General features: G+C 43.9%; 1 long non-coding RNA gene across 2 annotated transcripts in view; it reads right to left on the minus strand.

The window, feature by feature from the left end:
- Positions 1-6,646, minus strand: part of LOC126651654 (uncharacterized) — a 304,172-nt gene extending 297,526 nt beyond the window's left edge. For both annotated transcript variants that reach the window (XR_007631765.1, XR_007631764.1), the window contains exon 1: positions 6,616-6,646. This is a non-coding gene — a long non-coding RNA (uncharacterized LOC126651654). The remainder of the gene's footprint in view (positions 1-6,615) is intronic.
- Positions 6,647-6,720: the final 74 nt, after the last annotated feature.

Raw genomic sequence — 6,720 nt, forward strand, 5'->3', positions numbered from 1 at the left:
GCCTCTTTCCAGGGACTGAGCAAAAATAAGCACCCCAAACAGGGAAGTCTGTACCGCTTCTGTCAATTCGAGAAATCATTACCTCAGCAGGTGGAGAACAGCTTCTCAGATTGAACCCCCCATAGAAACAGCCAGGAGGAAAGCCCAGTGCACCCTGGGGATTTCAGAAATGGCTTTTTACTTGCCAGGAACCAAACTGCTCAGCCCAGTAGGACTGAATAATAGCAGGCTGCAAACGGATGATGTTTCAGCTTCTTTAAACTACAGTTCTCTGAATCTACTTCTCCAGCCAGAGCTGTAAGATGTGCCCCACCCTCTTTCAAACACTTTCAGTGACTCAAGTGGCTTCCCCTGTAGGTGTATGGGGTTGTATCCTCCTTGAAGCATAGCTGGATTTCCATGCAGTAGATTTAAATGCGACCATTCTGTTTGTGTCAACGCTGTCTGAGATCATTCATGGACAACTGCTAATGTCAGACCTCTGTACACTGCAGGTAAACTGAAATGGCTGCAGGAAAAAATGCCATTCTATATTTTATATGGTTTTCTTTAGGAGAAAATACTCAGACTTCAGCCATCCAATACCTTTACTTCTCATTTGGTGTGTGCCAGGTCTGGTTTGACTCACTACAATTACTCACACACTTAATTTCACTGTTCTACTGTGGACTTAGAGCATTAGTTGAAATAGTATATTTATTAATAAAAAAAAAAAGAGCTTACATGCTTTCTTTTGTGAAAGCAAAATCTATATCTAATAAGAAAATGCATGGGCTGACAACACACCAGACTTCTGAAACTAAAAAGGTCCAGCCTGGCACACTTTCTGTGTATACACAGGACGAATTCTGCATTTATTGCACCAGTGCTGCTCAGCAGTGCTGCTCAACTGCAGACCATGCTGAAAAGTGGAATTCTCATTCCTAATGATAAGCAGTATCTTCAAAGTCATATATCCTATTATTTCCTGCAATAATATACTCAGCTTCCTCTGTGTCCCAAAGACACAGCTTCAGACCACATCACTGAAAACAGTTTCGGGTTTTGTTTTTATTTTATAAAATACTGAATAGTTTGTTGTCTTTTTGTTTTTAATTATGTCTGTTGTTTTTTTCACATATTAATGCATGATTAAATTATATTCTTTAAAAGTTTCCCCCATCCTATAGCCACCTTATTGATGATTTACACCTATTGATTCACTTTGTTTATGAAAGCACTTGCTTCATAAAAAATACAAAACCAAAAAAGAATAAACCTAGGATCAACTGATGCTCTAAAATCCTATTGTATGTTTGCACAAAAGTCAAACAAAGTTTGACACATTTCTAAAATTCTGAATCTGCTGAGAGTGTGAGATAAATGGTAATATTAACATAATCATCTTGATTTTTTCCCCCAAGAATAACATAACTCTAACTGCTCCAAGATCACATGTCCTTTCTCCCCCTTGCAGCCTCATGAATAATTTGGCTCATCTTTCTCACTGACATAAACACTGAATCTTGCTGAAGGTCATGCAACATTCCCAGTATCTTTTCATTCAGATGCAATTCAGCACTGTATTCTGTGGCTCATATTATTTTACACTCACGACATGCAGTTGTAGATTGTTTCCATGGTGGTACAATGCCTGATAGTCAGTTCATGCAGTGCACTGATGTTTCAAAAGCTAATTAGTGGTGAAGATTTGTTTTTTATTGCCCTGTCTCAGTTTATTCAGCTGAAGAGCTATGGGCCAGGCAAGGTCAGCAAAGGCGATTAGAGAAATGATCGTTCTTTCATACAATAGAAAGTTGAAATAAGTAAAATCATTTGGTAAGAAAGGAAAAGAATTAAAGAGTCTGAGGCATCTGACATTATTAAGGTAACTGTTCTTGGGCCTTTGGCTCATCCAGTGTCCCCACTAATCCATTTGTCATCCAATACTTCTGTCTAAAGACAAAAACCCTCTTAGGCTTTGACAGAGAGCTGAAACTCTTCTGTGCCTGGCTCAGCGACTTCATTTCCAGCCTTGAGCTTCATCTCATCAGTGTTCTCTGAAGCAATATTCTGTCTCCAGTTTTATGTAGCTAGAAGGAAATGTATAGGAAATCATGGGGTAGGGAAGTGGAATGAGGTGCAGAAAAAGAAGGAACCTAAACTCTTTTATCTATAAGTGTTCTCAGTTAGCCTCAGCTTACACATGGAAAGTTTTGTGCTGGTGTGTGGGATGGGGACACCTGCCCTTTTATTCCTTGATGTCCTAAAGAGCTTGGCAGCTTTTAAACAATGGTGCCAAACCCTTTGAACCCAGTTTTCTGTAACTTCATTGTGGAATTTTCGCTTCAGATCACATGAGGTGTGGATTTCACCCTCTCCTCGGCTGCCAGTAATTTATGCAGACATAGCCTTAGCTCATCAACAGCTAGACTTCCTGCAGCACACATCACTGAAGAGCTGGAGCAACATACTTCCTACACAACTACAACTGCATGTAGAAACTGTCCACACACATGTAGGACATGGGAGAGACCTTTCCAACAAGAGAATATACTGCAAAGCCAGGAGAACCTCAAAAAGGAAACTAAACCACAAAAGATATGCTGTTATTTCAAGAAGAATCATATATGCAGTCAAATAAGATAATCTTATAGTGACAATATAATTAGTGGTTTTCTTTCATTTATGGACTGTGTCTAGGACACAGTTCAGGAAGGAATTTCCCCCAGAAATGAGTGACAAAAATGGATCACTGCAGAGAAAGTCGTCCTCAAACAAGCTGAGAATTTTTCCTCCTCTGAGAGGAGCAAAGAGAGGAGTCACAGTAAAGGTATAAAACAAGTCACTTTTGTAGCCCCATGTCTTAAAAGAAAAGGAGGAATAAAATTTAATTGGTCATTCCTGTTCACCTAAGGTGATAAAAAAGGAAGCACCAAGAAAACTGGAAAGTAACAAATCTGGAAATGCAGAAGTGAAATAGTTAGCACTACATGATATTATGATGTACAAATAAAAACCATCATCAGCTTCATGCCTAATGTTTTGTTTTGGTTTTTTTTTTTAGTTATTTCAAAAGGTAGGGAGGAGAAACAAGAACAAAACATAACCCACAATGCTCTGGGACACAACTCAGAGCAAGATATTTCTGATAGGAGTGATACAAAGCAAGGTACCAAAAGAAGTGTTTCCTTGCTGCAAGAATGTATGCTGGCTAAAATAAATTAATAAATAAAGTACTTTGAACTAGATCCCAGCTGTCTGCTTCAAGGTAGGAACGCCCATTCCCTTCTGTGACACTTCCTCCCACACAAGTCTGGCACCTCTGGTGCAGACCAGGAGTTCCCAGAACTATACGATTTCTCCATCTCTACCCCAACCAAGATAAGCTGCAAGTCTTTCAAGTGTCCACATCTTTCCCAAAAAACAGGATGCTGCTCAACAAAGAAAGCAGTGCTGGTCTAGCCTGGAATTGCAGTCTTTCAGATGGGAATAATACGATTACAGTGACTAAGGTAACAACTCAGGTAACAGATACAACTAAAACTAAAATACAGCTTGTATTTCAGAAAACAATTTAATTGAGTTAGTGCAGCATACTAAAGATATGTATCCTAATAAAGAAAGTTAGTATTTTCTCATTAGCATTCATCCAAGATCTAATTATACTCGGGTCTAGAAATTTTAAAAAACAAAGAAAAGAGTAACATCACCATATTGAAACAAGATTGTAATCAAAATTTACTTTCTACTTCATGAGAAATATAGCAAGCTAATTTCTACACAGAATATCCCCTCACGTATCTGTGTTGACTGGCATATTAATACAGATGGCTTGCTCAATACTATTCAAAAACTTTTTTTCTTTTGTTTCTCTGCTGTTACCTTACATTGTGTGGCACACAAGCTTGTCTCAGCCATTCCCATATCCTGCTCCATCTAGTGGATGGAGGGACTGTAATTACACAAAATGTACAATTTAATCTTATCTTAGACTTCTTAACAGCGTGATTACAAGGCCTCCCTGATTACGCTGTTCAGATAAGATTATTAGCAATACCAAAGTTCTGTTTGCTCTAAGATGAAAGAATGTATCTTATTAAAAGATGCTATAATGTTAGGACTAGAACCTGCTCACTGTACCACTAAGTTTAGAATCTCAGGGTTTATCTACAGCAGCCATTACCAAAGAAAATAACAACATTGCTAATTTTATCATTTATGCATTTTCATCTGTACATAACAATTTAACCTCAGGTAAATGAGGGAGGGTTTTATAGCTTAACGAGAGCTAGACTGCACATCCAGAAGACCTGTGCTTTAGTCTCTGCTCAAATCAGTGCACCAGTGCTCTGCATGCAGCTGGTGCAAGCACTGTTGGAAAACAGGCTGGAGAAAGGCCTCACAAAGTCCACACACTCACATAACAGGCTGGGATTTCAGATGTTGCACCATACTGGAAAAAGCAGGAATTTGAAGTCAGCACTTCTTCTCCCAGACACCTTAGCTGTTTTCTCCTCTGCACCAAAGACTTCAGGACTAGCCACCAGGGTGCAGGCAGTTCAGAAAGTCTGCCAAACATGTAGTGTTTAAGGCACAAATTATGTATCCAGTGGGGATATCTAATGCTGGAAGCAAGGTCCAGGATCAGCTATTTCAAGCTCTAGGCAAGGTAGCCTGATCTGCTGTAAGGTAGTTTCTTGCCAGTCTTCAGGAGTTTATGGTCAGCTAGAAGCTGTGTGCAATGGCTGTTAGAACAGGAAGTTTGGGAGAAGGGGAAGGAAAAGAGGGACATCAAGGAAACATTGAAATGAAAGAAGTTGTGCAGGATACCACTGCTTTAACTGCTTACTTCCTACCTACTGCAGTCCACAAAGAAATGGTTACATCTCCCAGTTGAGTTACCCCCACAGAACAGCTACAGTGAATGGGAGGACAAGACTGGGCCACACCAAACATAGGAGATACTGATCTCCCAGGAACAGACAGAGAGAAAATAACGCGGTGGCTGTCTCCAGCAACACAAGCTTATGTTCACTGAAAGCTGAGGAGATCAAAAGGGTAGGCCCTTTCAGAAGGAAAGATACGTGACTTTTCCAAATACAAAATTTCAACGCTAAGAGAGTGGCAGAATGCTACCTGGCTTAAAGGAGTTTGTAAGACCGGGGGGGCCTCAACTATGTAACTGCTCCATCATTAACTGATAAACAAATGCCACTTGATTGTGTTCAAAACCAGTATTTCAAGATGGTTAAAAGGAAAAACTAGTACACAGTAAGTGGAGTCAAGCTAGCACACATCACAAGTCAGTGGCAAACAAGAACCTACGACCTGAACAGCTCCTCCCATCAAGAAAATGTTTTGCTGGAAGAGTGGATGAGTAAGAAGCACACTCCCTGACCTATTTCCTCAGTTTGGCACCTGGCTCTGCCCAAGTCTGACAACATCAGATGCATCTTCCCCACTGTCTTCCAGTTTCTCCAAACTAGAAACACTGAACACAATAAGCCCTGGTTGTCAGAAGCCTCATCTCACCAGTGCCTGCACCGCTCCCAAGCACTGGATACATCTGTGTCCAACTGCTGTAGCCACCCCTGCACTTCTTACATGCAAGGTGGTGGGACCAGACAACCAGGGCCTCATAACTAGCCCAGCTTCTGGGAGTGGGTCTGCCTCTCTGGAATTCCTCTTCAGTTTTCCCTTGGGCAGGCTGGAGACTTGCTTTGATGTGCACCATATGCCTCTCCTAACCCATGTTTTCCTGCCTGTTTCAGCAAGTGCTCTCTCATCACTTCTCCCAGGGGCAGAGGACCTTCAGTTACTACTACCTGGAAGCAATCAGAAGAGGCTATGAAGACCAAGGCCCAAGCCTGGTATAATAAAACTACAAACATCTGGAAACACAGACCTCCATGGTTTATCCCACTGGCCTTGCCACTCAGCTGAAGGTCACCCTGCATCCTCCTCTTCTGACACCTCAAGGTCAGGGAGGAAGCACGGGAGAGTGGTGCAGGACAGCACCAGCACACACTGGGTCCCTGCCAGACTCCTGCCTGTGGCTGCCTACATACGTCCTAATCCATTTTTTGGCATCTGCACAGCCTGCACAGGTAGCACCAACCACAAAGTAGTTTTGACCAAGCTAAAAGGCAGCTTTACCGTGTGGTGACAGAGCACTTAGACATCTACAGAGCCAGTGTCAGCTTCCCACAGGCTGGGACCTCCTCAGACTGAGCTTAAACTGGAGTTGAGTGCTCCAATCCCGTCAGGAATAAAGCCTTTCGGGGAACCCACGTGCCCCATTTCTCTGAAGCGCAGCATGTTGGTTCTCGAGATTACCTAGGCAGGCTGGGGTGTCACCCCTTTCCTGCAGCACTTGCTCCCACCAGCTTCTCTTGAGAAGGGCCGCGATGATCGGAGCGCGCATCCCGCAGGACCGCAGGTTTGCCGTGGGCACCAGGGACTCGCACCCCCCGGCCCCTCCCGCCTTTCCCGCAGCGGCCCCACCACCGCTCCTGCTGCCGCCGCCCGGCCCCGGCCCCGGCCCCGCTCCGGCCCTGCCGCCCCCGCGCCCCCGCGGCCCGCGGGGCCGCCCCCGGCCCGGCCCCGAGCATGCTCAGTGCCGCCCTGACCTACTTTGCCCGGCGGAGCCGGCGGCGGAGCGGCGGGACCGCAGCGCAGCGCACGGCGGCACGGCACGGCACGGCACGGGCACGGCGCGGCACTGCGGCAGCGCCGCGC

This window comes from Myiozetetes cayanensis, unplaced genomic scaffold (genome assembly GCF_022539395.1).
Source record: "Myiozetetes cayanensis isolate MyiCay16 unplaced genomic scaffold, myiCay2020 scf7, whole genome shotgun sequence".
In the NCBI taxonomy this organism is placed as follows: domain Eukaryota; kingdom Metazoa; phylum Chordata; class Aves; order Passeriformes; family Tyrannidae; genus Myiozetetes; species Myiozetetes cayanensis.